Source organism: Microcebus murinus, chromosome 16, assembly GCF_040939455.1.
Source record: "Microcebus murinus isolate Inina chromosome 16, M.murinus_Inina_mat1.0, whole genome shotgun sequence".
In the NCBI taxonomy this organism is placed as follows: Eukaryota; Metazoa; Chordata; class Mammalia; order Primates; family Cheirogaleidae; genus Microcebus; species Microcebus murinus.
This window is the reverse complement of record NC_134119.1, coordinates 43,874,736-43,891,760: the sequence shown is the minus strand read 5'-3', so window position 1 is coordinate 43,891,760 and position 17,025 is coordinate 43,874,736. Positions and strand designations below refer to the sequence as shown.

Sequence of the window (17,025 nt, the reverse complement as noted above, 5' to 3'; positions counted from 1 at the left end):
AGTTCTCTTTTTTTAACCAATCAACTTTATTTTGGTATAATTTATACACACTAAATTGCATCTATATGGTTCAATGAGTTTTAACAAATGTGTACACTTGGGCAGCCACCACTACAATCAAGATGTAGAATTAATTTCATCACCCCAGAAAGGTCCGTTGTGCTCCTTTGCAGTGGAAACTCCTTCCCCATCTCTGGCCTCAGGTAACTACTGATCTGGTTTTTGTCTCTATAGATTAGTATTTTAGAGTTTCAGACCACTTGTAGTCTTTTGTCTAGCTTCTTTTACTTAGTATCATGTTTGTGAAATTCTTTCATATTGTATGCATCAGTTCTTTTTTCATTGCTGTGTGGGAGTGAGTGCCTTGGCGTCAGCCTAGCTCACAGCAACCTCAAACTCCTGGGCTCAAGCAATCCTCCTGCCTCAGCCTCCCGAGTAGCTGGGACCACAGGCATGCGCCACCATGCCCGGCTAATTTTTTCTATATATATATATTAGTTGGCCAGTTCATTTCTTTCTATTTATATTAGAGACGGGGTCTCGCTCTTGCTCAGGCTGGTTTCGAACTCCTGACCTCGAGCAATCCACCCGCCTTGGCCTCCCAGAGTGCTAGGATTACAGGCGTGAGCCACCTCGCCCGGCCTACCACATTCTTAAGAAATTTCACAGACATTATTAATCTTGAAATTTTATTTGTCTCTAAGGAAAGCCATTCCAAACATGTTTCTAGGATTTTAGGCATCTCTTTTTTGGAAAGGAGGGAGTACAAAGGACATTCTCTCGTCACAGATTCAGTCAACAAACATTTAGTGAGCATATGCTTTAAGCAAAGCTTTATGGAAGGCATAAATATGTAGTGTCTCTGTAGGGTGGATAAGAGTCACTGCAGCAGTAAAAAAAGGAAGACATTTGCAGAGGCTCTCAGAGAGCCTAATGTAACTAAGTAGACTGATGCGATTTTAACTGAGGTACAGACTGGAAAATTGGAATGTATGGTTCATGACAATTACAAAGAGAAAGAAAAAGAAAAGTGCAACCCACCCTATCTCATTATTCATTCATTGCTTAAGCGAATAACTTGCATCATCCATTTAGGGATGATGAATTTGAATGAAGCCTGTGCCTATTAGAAGCACCGCCATGAGCAAGATTTGATTCCATAAGGCCTCCTGGGCTTAGCTTGTGGTTTCCTCAAGGTGACAATAATCATGAAGATGGAAGCAAGGGTAGGAGGGGGTATGGGGGAGAAGAATTATGCATTTTTAAAATCATTAATAGCCAATTTTGCTTAGTAAGACAATGATATCAATTTGAAGGAGAAAATACCTTAGTAATTTATTATTTAGTGTACAAAGTGTGCAAGCACCATTTTTCATTTCTTCTTTCTGTTTTTTTTTTTTGTTGTTGTTTTGTTTTGTTTTGTTTTTTGAGACAGGGTCTCATTTCTATTGCCCTGGCCAGAGTCCCTTGGCATCAGCTTAGCTCACAGCAACCTCAAACTCCTGAGCTCAAGCGATCCTCCTGCCTCAGCCTCCCAAGTAGCTGGGACTACAAGCATGCACCACCATGCCTGGCTAATATATATATATATATATATATATATTTTTTTTTAGTTAGCTAATTAATTTCTTTCTATTTATAGTAGAGATGGGGTCTCGCACTTGCTCAGGCTGGTCTCGAACTCCTGACCTTGAGCAATCCACCCGCCTCGGCCTCCCAGAGTGCTAGGATTACAGGCGTGAGCCACCGCGCCCAGCCTCTTTCTGTTTTTTAAATCCTGATTTGCACTGTTCGGTAAATCCCCATATTCTTTTCTGAAATGAATCTTCCACCTGGACTAGTGTGTTTCTTTGTCCAAACACGTGTTACTTAAATAGAGTCGTTCAAGAAACTTGAATAAGAACTAAAACATGGAATTGGACACTTGTGTTATGCAAAAATGAGTCATTATCTGGCTTCTGGCTGGCAATGTGGGAGCCACTCACACCCCGGAATTTAAAACTGCACAATACAAGAATGCCTTAAATTAATTAGTGCTCTCAGAAATGTAACAAACGCAAGGATCAAAAAGCTTTTCTTCACGTGAACGGCAGGAACATGTTTCTATCTTTCTATCATGGAATCAGTTGCTTAAAGAAAACTGGCTTAGAAATCTCCACCTTTTATAGAGAGCACTTTAGCCTATGATTAGGAAAAAAGGGGATATTATGACACCAGGAGACCAGGAATATTTTTATGTGGCCAACCCCACCACCAGAGGTAAATCAAACGACTTAAAAATCCAAAGAAAATGCATTTCCCTTCTGTCTAATGCAAAGAGAACTCATAAAGTGTGAGCCTGACTTTCATTGTCCAATTCACAGAGTCAGTCTCATTTCTGACGTTTCATTTGTTTCTATCCAACAGCACTGCCAGGCCAGGAACACTCCTTTCCCAAAAGGTACTGCACTGGAGGGAGGAGGCAGCCCTCTGCAGAGGGTTAAGAGCCTCGCGCTGTAGCTAGTGACCCAGGTCACGTGGCCTGGCTTCTAAACCTGCTGCTGCGTGGCCATGAATAAGCCTGTCATCTCCTTTCGATCCCACTGCGCTCGCTCAGAAACAAGGAGCTAAACCAAGTCACCTCTAAAGACTATTCAGGTTAGACTGTCTCTTCCTCATCTGAATGCCTGCGATATCTGTGATCTGCATTTAACACTTTGATATAAAGTGTGTGATCACTACTCGTGTCAGCTGTGGCAGGAAGGCCAGGAAGGCAGCTCCACTTGCCTTCCTGGAATCGTGCAATTCATTTACTAACATTCAACAAATACTGACTGAGCAGCTGAGCGCCAGACTCAGTTGTAGGTGCTGGGTCTTCAGCACAAAGTGCCTGCTGCCCTAGAGTTTACAGTCTTGTGGGGGTGGCACGTGAGGGTGGGAGAGAGACAGCAAATAAGTGGAAGGGCCAATCTGTCAGGCTGTGACAGGCTGTGATAGGTGCTATGAAGTGAACAAAAACAGGGCAAAGGGAAGTGACCTTGGGGTGGGGACTTTATTTTCAGGCCAGGGAAGGCCATTTTTCCATTTCTTAAATGGAGCTGTAATTGCTATACCATCAAATGCATAGTTCTTTAAGTGTTCAATCAATGATCTGTGCCAATTGTGCAGACCTGCCTGTGTTGGTTCTAAAACATGTCTGACAATTCTGTGCCATTGTTTCCATCATTCTCACTGTTCCCATCCCTTCCCTTGAATGTGGAGTGGCCTCAGTGATTTGATTCCAATGCACAGTCTGTAGCAGAAGGGACATGACGTGATTTCTGAGACTAGGTTGTGTAAGGCAATACCTCTCCCACCTGGCTCAATCTCTCTCTCCCTCCTCACCCACCTTCCCTGTGCCTGTCCTCAAAACTCATTCACCATGCTGTGAGACGCCACATGTAGGTGTTCTGGCCAACAGCCCCTGCTCAGGCCCCAGCTGATGAGTGAATAAGCCTTTGGATGATCCTAGCCTCAAGCCTTCAAGTTTTCTAGCTGAGGCCCTTGATATCACAGAACACACTGTCCCCACTGTGCCCTGTCCAAGTTCCTGTCCTGCAGAAATCTTGAGAGATAATAAATAGTTGTTTTGTACAACTAAATTTGGGAGCAGTTTGTTATGCAGCAATAGATAAGAGAAACAACATCCATTAAATTATTATTATTATTTTTATTTTAGCATATTATGGGGGTACAAGTGTTAAGGTTACTTATATTGCCCATGCCCCCCTCTCCCCTCGAGTAAGAGCTTCAAGCATGTCCATCCCCCAAACGTTGCACATCTTACTCGTTGTGGTTGTATATACCCATCCCCTCCTCCCCCCTCCCACCCTCCCGACACCCGATAAACGTTACTCCTACATGTCCACTTAGGTGTTAATCTGTTAATACCAATGTGCTGGTGAGTACATGTGGTGCTGGTTTTTCCATTCTTGAGATACTTCACTTAGTAGAATGGGTTCCAGCTTTATCCATGTAATTACTATTCAAAATATTGAACATTTTATCACCCCAAAAAGCTTCCCTGGGCCCCTTCTAAGCAATTCCCCCCTCTGCCCAGAGACACCTGTTTCTTATTGTGCTGGTATTGTTTTTGCTTATTCAAGAGAGGGAAGGCCCTTTGGAAAAAATGTGTTTTGATTAGACCCCTGAAGGAAGTAAGAATTGATTCTTCCATGCAGAGACCCGTGGGACCTAGGCAGAGGGAGCATCCGTGAAAGGCCCGGGACAGTGTGACTGGCGAGGATGAGAAACAGCAGAGGCTAACGTGGCCTGATGCAGTGAGTAGGAGAGAGAAGCTGGGGGAGGGAGCAAAGGTCAGATTACGTTGTCGTGATGACCATGATGAGGAATTTAATTTTTATTCTGGATGAAAGGAGAAGCTATTGGAGAATTTTTAGGACTTAAGTTTTAAAAGGAAGTCTCTGGAAGTTATGTGGGGAATTATGGGCTGGTAAAGGTGGAAACAGAGAGACCTCTGTGGTGAACTAAAGGTGACCAAACATTCTTTGCCACTGTTGCCATCGAAAGGTAGATTCCATTTCTCACTACTTGAATCTGGGCAGGTGCTGACTAGTTGACTAAAAGAATGCATAGAAGTGACTTCATCCTACCCTCAAGGTTGTGATTTAAGAAATCTGCAGCTTCCCTTTCAGTACCTGGAATGCTCCCACTCAGAACCCAGCCACCATGCTGTGAGGAAGCCCAAGCAGTTATGTGGAGAGGTGAGGCCCAAGTAGAGGGAAACCAAGGCCCCTGGCTAACAGCTCCAGCGGAGCTTCCACAGGGTAGCCATCACATACTGCCAGCCATGGGAGTGAAGCCATACCAGACCTTCCAGCCATCCTAGCACCCAACCTGTCATCACATGACATTGTAGAACTGCCTGATCAACCCACAGAATCATGGGAAATAAAAAAATAAACTGATGTTGCTTTAAGCCACTAAACGTTGGGATCATTACATAGAAATAGATAACTGAGACAACCTGTTAGGAGACTGTTATTCAGGTTAAGAGATAATGGTGGCTTGACCTAGGGTAGCAGGAGTGGAGGCAGTAAGGAGAAAGATGGCAGGATTTGTTATTGTGGAGTAAGAGAGAAAGAAAACACAAGGATGACACCAAGAATTTAGGCTTTAGTACTTGAGGAGTAGAGTTGTCATTTACTAAGACAGGAAGAATAAAAGAGGAACAGGTTTAGGGGAGAAATCAAGGATTCAGATTTGAACATGTTAAGTCTGATATCCCAATTAGACTTCCAAGTGGAGATGTTGAGTAGGCAGGTGGATCTGTGAGTCTGAAATCCAAAGGAAGAATTTGGGCTGGAGGCTTAATTTGGAAATCAGCAGCATTTAAGTGGTATTTAAAGCTACAAATATGGACACAGTCACTTTGGGTTAGCGTTAAAAAGGAAGAGGAGCTCCAAGGACTGAGCTCCAAAATACTCAATGTTTCAAACTCAAAAAGATACGGAGAAATCTCAAAGGAGACTGAGAAGTAGCTGCCAGTGAGATGGGGGGGAAATTAAGAGCATGCCCTTGGAGGCCCAAGAAGAACATGCTTCAAGAAGGGAGTAAACAACTCTGTCCAATGCAGCCAATACACTCCTCGAGTGCTGATGTGAAGGCCACTATTTCTACCAATCATTTGATATTTGTTGAAACTTTTTCTGTGGCTAAGTATGCAATTGATACTTATTAATGTGTATTCTGCAATGGGGTGGTACAGTATTCTATACACTGACATATATAGAATATATATTATATATATAATATGTATATCAGATAAAGCCTGCTAATTGTGTTCATATCTCTATATCTTTCAGGATTTCTTTGGCCTATTTGATCTATCCACTACTGCAAATGGTGAGTTAAAATTGCCCACCATAAGCTAGGCACAGTGGCAAACACCTATAAGTACTAGCTATTCTGGAGGCTGAGGTGGGAGAATCCTTTGAGCCTAGGAGTACAAGTCCAGCCTGGACAACATAGCAAGACCCTATCTCTATTACAAAAATGCCTACTATATTGATGATTTCATGTATTTTTCTTTGTAGTTTTGGTAATTTTTTTCTTTACAAGTTTTGAAGCTATATTATTATGGGCATTTGGATTTAGAATTGTTACATGTATAGGAATGACTCACTTTATCTTGAGACATACTTTTTTGTCATACAAGTTTATTTTCTGTGACATTAATATAGCTATACTAGCTTTCTTTTGCTACTTGCCAGACATATTAATATCATTTTCTATCCCTTTTCCTTAACCCATTCTGTATTTTGATTTTTGTTTTTGTATGTTTGTTTTTGTTTTGAGACAGAGTCTTGCTTTCTCACCCCTACTAGAGTGCAGTGGTATCATCAGAACTCACTGAAATCTCAAACTCCTGGGCTCAAGCGACCCTCCTGCCTCAGCCTCCCAAGTAGCTGGGACTACTGGCATGTGCCACCATACCCAGCTAATTTTTTCCATTTTTGGTAGAGATGGGGTCTTGCTTTTGCTCAGTCTGGTCTCAAATGCCTGAGCTCCAATGATCCTCCCACCTTGGCCTCCCAGAGTGCTAGGATTACATGCCTATGCCACCGAACCCAGCATATTCTGATATTTTTAATAGATTTCTTTCAAATGTAAAAATGGCCATGTTTTTCTTTCTTCTTCTTTTTTTATATCTAGCCTGTTCCAGCTATCTCAGCCCAGATGCCACACAGGAGAGTCAAGAAGTCATCTTAGACATCCAGTCCAGTCTAGCATTGAGGTGACTCCAACCCTAGCCATGGGTTACCACATGCAAGACCCCCAGGCAAGCACCACTAAGTCCAGTGAATTCCCATAACTAGAGAAATAACAATAAATCGTTGTTTCAAGCCATTAAGTTTTGGAACAATTTGTTGGATGTCAATAAGTAATGTTTACCCAATGCCTGTACCATCATTGTATCTTGGAAGTAGATAACTTGGTTTTGATTTTACAGCCTCATAGCTAGAAGAAACCTGCTTTGAGTCTCAGATGAGACTTTGGACTTCTGAGTTGATGCTGAAATGAGTTAATACCTTGGGGACTGTTGGGAAGGGATGGTTGTATTTTGCAATGTGGGAAGGACATGAGATTTGAAGGGTCAGGGGCAGAATGCTATGGTTTGAATGTTCATCCCTTCTAAATGTCATTTTGAAATTTGATGCCCAATGTTGGAGGTGGGGCCTAATGGAAGGTGTTTTTTCATGGGGGTAGATCCCTCATGAATAGATTAAAGTCCTGGGTGAGGGTAGTGTGTGAGTTCTGTCTCTATTAGTTCCCATGAAAGCTAGTTGTTAAAAAGAATCTAGTACCTTCCCTCTAGCTTGCTCTTGCTTCCTCTCTCAACATGTGATCTCTGCATACACCAGCTCCCCTTCACCTTCCCCCATGAGTGGAAGCAGCCTGAGACCCCCACCAGAAAGCCGATGCTGGCACCATGCCTCTTGTACACCCTGCAGCCTCTTTTCTTTTCTTTTTCTGTTTATTTATTTATTTGAGAGCCAGGTCTAGCTCTGTCACCCAGGCTGGGGTGCAGTGGCGTGATCATAGCTCACTACAGCCTCAAACTTCTGGGCTCAAGCACTCTCCCCAAGTAGCTGGAATTATAGGCATGAGCCACCACATCCAGCTAAACTTCTTTATAAATTACTCAGCTTCAGGTATTCCTTTATAGAAAAACTGAACAGACTAAGACAGCGATATCATGCTCCTTTATCCCTGAATATCGGATCACATTTTCTAAGAACAAAGAAATTCACTTACACACAACCCCTATTCAACGATCATAATCAGGAAAATTATTCATACAATCTTATTACTGAACATTCTATACTGAAATATTGCCCTTTGTCCCAGTAATATCCTCGGGAGCAGTTTTTCCAGTCTAGGAGCCACCCACACATGTACACTGAGTTGTTGTGAGTCTTTAGCCTCCTTTGGTCAGGGACTGTTCCTTATTCTTTCTTTGTCTTTCTTGACTTTAACATTTTTAAAAAATACAAGTCAGTTCTTTTGTAGGATGTCCCTCAACATGAGCTTGTCTGATATTTTTTTGTAACTAGTTTTAGACTACATGTTTTGGGGAGGAATAGAAGCAATGCTACTCTCTTCTTAGTCCATTGTGGTTGATATGTCCCATCACCAATGATGCTAACATTAATCTCTTGGTTAAGGTGGTGTCGATAATGTTTTTCCACTGGAAAGTTACTATCTTTCTCTTTGTAATTGATGAATCATTTGAGAGTGAATATTTTTAGAATATGTAAATATCCTGTTCTTAATCAAATGTTCATGCACTGGTTTTAACATCCATTGATGATTCTTACCTTACTCAATACCATGATGGTTGCAAAATGGTGATGTTTCTCACTCCATCATTCCTTCTCCATTTATTAGTTAAATGGAGAAGAAGGGAAAGCTCTTCTTCATAGTAGAATGCCAAATAATAAGGTATAACTACTATATACAGATATATATTATATATAATATACTAATAAGCTATATGTATACAAAGGCTGTCTAGAAAGTATCCAGCCATAATTTTCATAATTTTTCATGTTAAATGATTGGATGCTTTCCAGATAGCCCTTGTATATACTTTATATATATATATGTGTGTATATATATATATAGTAATCATTATACTAAATAGTATAATGTAATATACTAATGTATACTAGTATATAGAAACACATAATATATACTAATCTATTAATATATACTAAAATATTAATAATGCATATGTACATAGACTTTATGTAAAGTATTCATTATTAGTTAGCCTATATGTTAACATATAGTACGTGTGTGTAATAACCATGAACAGATGGATGATTTCATTTATGGGTTATAATTCATTACTGTCATTATTTACTTGATTTTGATGCTCAAATTGTCTCAGATTTGCTCAGTGGGAGCCCTTCAAGTTAGCTCCTGCATCCTTTTATATGTTTCCAACATTTTTAGAGTATGCCCTTTCTTTCTGATACAATAAGATGTTCCAGACTTATCTTGAACTTTCCCTGCCCCAGCACTGGAATCAGCCATTTCTCCAAATTGCCCTGGAAGTCTCTATGCTTAGAAGTAAAATTAGTCCCTGCATAAAGTTCTCAAGTTCCCTGGCTGCTCCAGTGGGATAGCCATTAAGCTCCCCATCTTATTATAGTAAAACCTTTCCTTCAGTGCTCACATTCCATATAAAATTAAATTTTATCTTAATTTTATTTTGTATTAATTTTTTATAATATAACACATTGTAAAATGATTGTCTATTATAAGGGGAGATTTTGGGCCAGGCATGATGGCTCATGCCTGTAATCCTAGCACTCTGGGAGACTGAGGCAGGGCAATCGCTTGAGGCCAGTAGTTTCAGACTAGCCTGAACGAGAGCAAGACCCCATCTCTACAAAAAATAGAAAAATTAGCCAAGTGTCGTGGCATGCACCTGTAGTCCCAGCTACTCCTACTTGAGAGGCTGAGGCAGAAGGATCGCTTGAGCCCAGGAATTCGAGGTTGCAGTGAGCCATGATGACACCACTGCTCTGTAGCCTAGGCAACCGAGTGAGACCTTGTCTCTAAATTAATAAATATAATAAATGAATGAATGAACGAATGACTTTTGATGTGTTCCATATGTTTAAACATCTTATAAAATTTAGAATAAAATATAATATGGTTTTCTACCTTTTGTTTTTGTGCAAAATGAATAATTACAGCCACATTATAGGGTAAGTAATGAAGAGTGCTGATTGCATTAGAAAATGCATTCCGAGGGTAAAACAGCCAATTTATAAATGAACTTTGGAAGATAGGATATTTATAAGATGGGTTCAAAGATAGTTGAATGAGTTGAAGTTTAAATTCTCCTTTGCTCCTAAAATTCTTTTGCTTCTATTCATCTATGATTACCTTTAATTGGAAATCAACTCAAAGCTCAACTCTTGCAGTTGGTGGCAAGTGTCATTTTAGCACGACTCAGCATTTGTATTCCTTACCATGTTCTACCAGGAGTCAGTTCAGAAAATACCTGTCAGATGAACCCCGGAGAAAAAAGGGTTTCCTAACAAGTCACATGGTTTGGTGTCATAGTTTGCCCATAGTGTAAGGGTGCGCTCAGAAAAGGTGAGAGGGGGTAATTGGTTGATACTGTAGAGATATAAGGCAGTAGTTCTCAAAGTGTGGTCCCTGGAAAAGCAGCAACAGTATCTCCTGGGAATGTTTAAGAAATGTACATTCTTCCAAAAGAAAGAAAAAATAAAATAAAATAAAAATAAATGTACATTCTCAGGCCCCACCCCAAATTTTTGGACTTGAATTTGTGGGATGGGGTCCAGGAATCTAGGGTTTAACATGCCCTCCAGGGGATCCTTATGCTGCTTAAGTTTGGGAACTGCTGCTCAAGGGTGGCAGGGTCAGCGCTGCACCCTCCAACAAGCCAGGTGGTGTCCCAGCAAGCAGCCAGCCAGGGAACAGGAAAGGGAAGCTCCCTTACACTGTGGGGACAGGGGCTGTTTCCTGCCTCAGGTCTGTATAAACACTCCCAGGTATTCAGGTGAACCAGAACCTGCAGGGAAAAAAAGCCCCACATAGAGAGTCCCCTATGTTCACAGTGGACAGTGACAGCCAAGTTGTGTTGATATTTGCTGTCTCTGATGGCTCCCCACTTGGCACCTGATTCTGTTTTCAGAGCAGTCTTCTTGGGATGTTTGTTGGTTTTCTCCTGGTTGAGTCTCATCTGACAGGTGAGGATGTGGGAAAATTAAGGCAAACAGCTGGGAGAAGCCCTGAAGAACATTCTCAGGGGAGAACATCAGGGGACAGGGGCGTAGGCTGGTGGGTAGGGGCCAAGGGAGGACTAACTTCTCCCCAACCCTGACCTGCAGTGGGAATATGGCCACCTAGGGTTTCTGTGTCTAACCCCTACAATGGGGGAAAATGACTGTGATCCCAACCTGCAGCTATAATAAATTTCACATCTATTTTAAAATCTCAGAACAAAGCTTTTGCTGCCCCAGAAAAGGGACTGGTTGTGTTTAGCAGATGGATGCAAAGTTAGAATGGAAGGGTCAGGAATAGTCGTGGACAAGCCTCGTGAATGAGCCATGCAAACAGGGACCTGCCGTGCTATTCTGGCTTCAGGGACCAATGTCATCTCCAATTTTCTGCAAAGAGAGGTTTGGAGTGAGTGACTCCCACCTTAGCCTCTTTAGGAAATTATAAAGCTGGGAGCTGGTGACGAATGCTGCTCTGATCAGGGCAGCCTGGGCAGCTTGAAGATCCACCCGCTGCTTATGTAATGATGAGCTCAGGCCAAGATGAGCCTTCCAGGGGAAAGTGCCGCGTCTCTTTTCTGCTCACTCCAGAGCGGGGCTCAAGAGTCCTACTGGGCTGAGAGGCTCTTCAAGGATCTCAAGTTTGCCCAGCAGAGATGATATTGACCTTCCGTTTTTAATCAATGGTTTGTCCCCTGAGGCCACGCAGATGATCAAGACTGCAATCTGCCCCTTTGCCTTCTTTTCTCTCTCTCCTCAAGTCCTTCCCCAGGTCTGGCAGCACTCTTTCCTGGGGAAGAAATAGGTAAACATTTGCATCTGACTCCCAAGTTCCTCGTTGTAGCCCGTGGGGTCCTACAGCCTTGTGTTTTCTCACGGCTTCCTGGGGGACAGAGTGGAGGGGGGGAGCCGTCTACACCAAGGGTCATGGTCCCTTTCCCCTGTCAGGGGACTTGCAGGAAGGGGCTCCCGGCCTAAAAGGATTAAGATCACTAGTCCATCTTTGAAAATCTTTGTAAGCAGTTTAACATTTATTTCAATAAAATAATGACTCCCCTGCATGATACAAAGGCCACTTAAGCTCATCAGGAACCTGCAGCATCCTTCCGCGCAATGTCAATAAGAAGCTTGGAATTTCCTTGGCTCTGAAGGAGATAATGCCCACACCAACAAGAATCAGTGTGTGTATGTCGGGTTCTTCACATCAGAAAGAACTGGTTTTAATGCCATGACTAGCATTTCTAGGCTCTCATGTCACGGACTCCTCTCTGGCTCTGGAAGGGTCCCACTTCCTCATCCACCAACAGGGGCAGGGAAGCCCTGGGTCTACTTACGTTCTCTCTTTTGATACCACACTGCAAAAACTGTTTTACTTTCCTCTGCTCTTCCCCCATCTGCTGATCTCATTCTTTCTAAGCAGCCCCAACCAGAGTGATGCATCTCTACTCAGACAAGGTACACCAAAGGAGCTAGGTGATCCCACAGGGGAAATGCACAGCTTGGGATTACCATACAGAACATAAATGATCTATTAAGAAATAAAGTAAGAACACTGACAAGGCCCATGAAGAAACCGGTATGCCAAACCACGAGTACACTGGGTGCTTATGTGTGAACATAAATGAAAATAATACATGTGAAAGCACTTTATAACCTAGAAGGGACCAGTTAGAATACTGTTCAGCACAAATAAATGATGGCTCTTACTGAACCTCATAATCTGTGACTAAGTATTGCTCCCAATTTCAGAGAGGAGCAAAGAGCTGTCCAGGTAATAACCGCACAGTGACTTGTAGTTATAATCTTTTTCTTCAGTGAAATGTCTTTCAAGAATTCTTCATGTCCATAAAAACCAAATGCAAGGAGTAAGCCTTAAGTGGCTCCTTGAGTTAAAAACAATATACTATAAGAGAAGATTTATGTACAAAGAGGGAAATTTGAATATGGACTGTATACTGGATGGCATTATTGAATTCATGTTATCAGTCTTCAATGTGATAATAGTATGTGACTAGGTAGGAACTTATTCTTTGAAGATTGTCGCTGGAGGATTTAGACCAGCAGGAAAGAAAAAAACATAGAGCAAAGAAGAGTGAAGGTATCAGAGGACCCAGCTGGTCTGCTTAGGACTGTGCTCAGTGGATGGAAAACACCCTGTTTTGAATATCTACTCTGCATCATAGACCAGTCCAAAACACAAAGGCCTAAAACAAGAGCAATTGCTTACTTGCCCCTAGTCTGTACGTTGGGCAGGCACTCATCTCTGCTTCATGTACTATCACTGGTGGTGCTCAAAAGCTTGGGGCTGAAAGGAGTAACTTGCTGTGGGCTGGGTTCCCGGGTTCTCTGTATGTCCTCTCCATGTGGTTAGCTTGGGCTTCCTTACAGCATGGTGGTCTCAGAGTACTTGGACTTCTTACACAACTGCTGGCTTCCCCTGAACTGCAAAAGTAGAAGCTGCCAGACCTTCACAGGGCTTAGGGCTGGAACTGGCAGTGGGTCAATTCTGCCATGGGTCACAGGACTTATATACCAGAAGGAGAGGCTCATGACCTCAGGTGTGGGGGTGGGGGACTAAACAGACAATTTACCACACACAGGGTTGAGGAGCTGTGGCCAGTGGAAATTTCCTGTAGGCCCGCAGCCACGGGAACAGGATACTAGTAGAGAGGAGGTTGTATTTCAAAATTCTTCGGCTCCTTGGCCATATCAAAGTGCCTCGGTTGAAAAGCAGTGATCAAACTATTCCATGAAAAAAGGGGAAAACAGGAATTTCCTTATTGAAGGATTTCTCCAAGAGTTTAAGAAGCTCACATGCATTCGGAGTATAATATTAATATAAAGCATTTCCCAAACCTAGCTGACCACACTGTATACTTTTATTTTTTAAAGACTATCATTTGGGACATTAAGACTGTAAAGACTCCAGTTTGGATTCTTATCTTCCAAGACATGGAGGATGAGTTTCTCACTGGATCATAGTCTTGGCTTTTCCGCTGTCTGTCCTCAGTGCCACTGTGACACCTAGTCACTGATCTCATAATGCACATTTGTAGTCTCTTTTCTCCCACATCCTCCCATGGGAATTTGCAGAGGTTCAATGTCATGATAGGGTTGGAATGTGAGTCTCAGGAGCCTAATATGAGCTCCCTTGGTATGAGAAAATTCTAAATGCTCATGGGTAAAAATGATAGGGTCACACACTTCCCTGGACACACATGCGCAGAATGACTGGACCCCCATCTGTCCACTTGCTGACTTCCTATGGGTCGTTTGAAACTCGGGTCAAAGGTTATTGCTTTATTGAAGCCTAATAAGACCCACTCACAGGCAGTCTATCTAATCCTTTAAATGCATTTCCAAGGAACAGCAAATAATGTGCTGTTGGCTAATATTTATAAGGTATTTACTATGTGTATGACAGTGTGCTAAGTACTGGGATTCTAATATAGGCTTGTTTTGAACCTGTTTAACCATTGCATGGTTTGGCCTCTCCAGGGATGTTCCTCTATTGATATTTAGCATAGTAGCATTGTGTGGCAAAAACTGCCAGTTTTCCACCCAAATTTACTTTCCTCTGGTTCCTGGGAATATGGCTGTCCAGCCGATGGTTGTTTTCCAAGCTACCCTATAGCTTGGTGTGGCCAAGTAGCTAGATATTCACCAATGGAATATGAGAAACTCCACACCACTCCTTAAAAGGACATCCCTTTCCTAGGACTTCTATTCTTTCCTTCCTGCAAATGCCTGCACCCACCTTGGCCATGCAGACCAGGGTGATACCCTGGGGATTGTAGAGTAAGAAAATGGAAGGGACCTGAGTTTCTGAACAGGTGGAGCAGAGCCACCTGCCAAACTTGGGTCTGTTAATGACAGCAAAATAAATTTCTGTATTCTCTAAGCCACTGTATTTTGGGGCCTATTTGTCATAGCAGCTGCAAGATCCCCCTAAACAATTCACCTTGAGATGACCTGGTTTTTCCTGATTAGACAGAGAAGTCCTTGAGGGCAGGAACCATGCCAAACTCATCTCTCCAAACTCATCTCTCTGCACATCTGGCCTGATATAGTGCCTGGGGCACAGCAAGTACTCAGAATGAATGCTCCTGTTAAGCCAGTTATTGAATAAAGTGCTACTTCTTGTATTGTTGCAAAAATGCCTATGAGAACTGTTTGTACATTGAGACTGGATGCAAGCAAATCTGAAAAGGGCAGAAAAACTGGTCCTCAGCAAGAGTTGGGACCAGAATGCAGGACTGACAGCATTCTCTTGGGACTGGAGGGAGGATGCAGTCTGATTTGGGTTGATTTCATGCAGTGGTCATGAGTGTGTTTGATAGTGCCAGGAAGGCCTGTCTGGCTAGACCCTACGAATACCATTTAGTGAACTACCATGGTGATTAAACCACGGGATGGCGCAGAATAGCTTCTAGCTCTTTTCTCTGGCACGCTCCCTCACTTGAGTAGCACCCAGCTTTAAATTTGGGAAGACAGAAGATAGCAGTTGGGCTGTCCCTCAGCGTCATCTGTTGTCATCTTTGAGCTGCCAGCAGGACAGCTGGGGAAGAGGAGGACCAAGTTGAATGGCAGAGTGTTTTACATCTAATGAGTCTGTGCACAATAATAGTACAATAAATATGGTTCCAGGGGAACTCGGTTATCACTAGCGTTCCAAAAGTGAGATATGGCCTTACTAGAAGCTCACAGAGCCATCTGTCACCAAATATTAGTTTTTGTGTCAATGGCTGGACTGGCCTGAGGACATAGAAAACATCAGTGGATCAAGGCAAATGATGAGACTGTGTTGTTCACAAAGATTTAAAGGGAGCTGCCTTGAGGAGCCAGAGATTTCCAGATGATTTTGAAATAAATACATAACACCACTACCAAAAGCAGACAGACTTGAAATCTGGGCTGCTGAATGCTAAAGAGTCTTTCGTTTGGATGAGTTCAATTTCTGTCACTTGGGGTAAGTTCTTGAGTAATATCCTTATCTGCTTGGATTTGGGGCTGGAATTATTGCAACCTTCTTTAATGTGTTTTTGCCAGTTTGATCCATCAAAATCTGATTGTCACCAAAGCACTCTGCTGATGACACAGCAGACAGTGACAGGAATAGCAAAAGTGGACAAAAGCTTGAGAATTGGATAAAGTTGCTTGGTTTCCTTATTTTTTTTATTGAGGAAATGGAGGAAAAAGCTCATAAGCTGTCACAAATAGACAACTAGAGCCAGAATAAATCTTGTCAATCAATAACACAAGTAAACACTGAGTATATCAAGTAATGGAGGAAGTCAGGGAGGACAGAGTGGCATGTTGACCATTTAAAAAGGATGCAACATTAGGAAAACAATCCATTGAAATGAAAAGTTCAAGTATAGCCAAGTCCAAGTAGCAGCAAACACACGAGGAACCCAAACATATATGGGGCTTATATGTCTGTAAAAGATCTACAGCCTAGACTTGCTTTGGTGAGTTTTTGCCTGGAGAAAGTATGATCTTTCATTATTGATGGAGACCCTGGATTGGCCTCTGTTGGGGAGTAATGGGGTTAGGTTCCTATAGAAAGGGGTCAGTGAGGTAGATTCTAGTGGTTTAGACTCACAGAATTCACCTTTGGATTTGGTTTCCCTGTTGGGAACAATCCTTCTCAAATGTATTCCAGGAACAGTACTGGTAGATATTTGCAGTGGATATGGTAGAATGGTACTAAAGCATCCATTCTAATCCCTTCTCATATGTCTTGCTACACTGCAGAGCCTGGAAAGTTAACTACATTTTCTAGACTCCCCTGTAGCTAGAATTCTGTTGTGATTTAGGTAGATCCTGCCAATCAGATGTACTTGTAGGAGACTTGGAGAGTGGGAAGCAGGTGTGGCAGTGCTGCTGCTGCTGGGGTTGCAAGCTTGCTCATAGTGGTGTCAGCAGAGGTCCCAGCCCCTGACATCCATTTTGCTGGGGGAGATGCTAGAGGGTAGGTTGCTTCAAAAACTGGCAGCTCTAATGGGGATTTCTGATCATGGTAGTTTCCTGATTGTGGCTTCTTTCTGACCACTGTAACATCCTGACTGTGACAAATGCATGTTTCTGGAGCTGGTAGCTGTAGAGTAGCTTCCCAGTTTTGCAAGTGTTGTCCTCTTTGAACAAAAGGCAGCAGATCCTTTGATGGTCCAGTTCTGTGATGTGTGGCTTCATCTGTTTTTTCAGCCTTCCCAATGAT

General features: G+C 42.5%; 1 long non-coding RNA gene across 1 annotated transcript; it reads left to right on the top strand.

Annotated features, from left to right (window-relative positions):
* Positions 1 to 2,319: 2,319 nt before the first annotated feature.
* LOC105857115 (uncharacterized) lies at positions 2,320 to 6,888 on the top strand. Its single transcript, XR_012912546.1, has 4 exons — positions 2,320 to 2,637; positions 4,200 to 4,742; positions 5,844 to 5,883; positions 6,694 to 6,888. It is a non-coding gene; the product is annotated as an uncharacterized LOC105857115 (long non-coding RNA).
* The last annotated feature ends 10,137 nt before the right edge of the window (positions 6,889 to 17,025 follow it).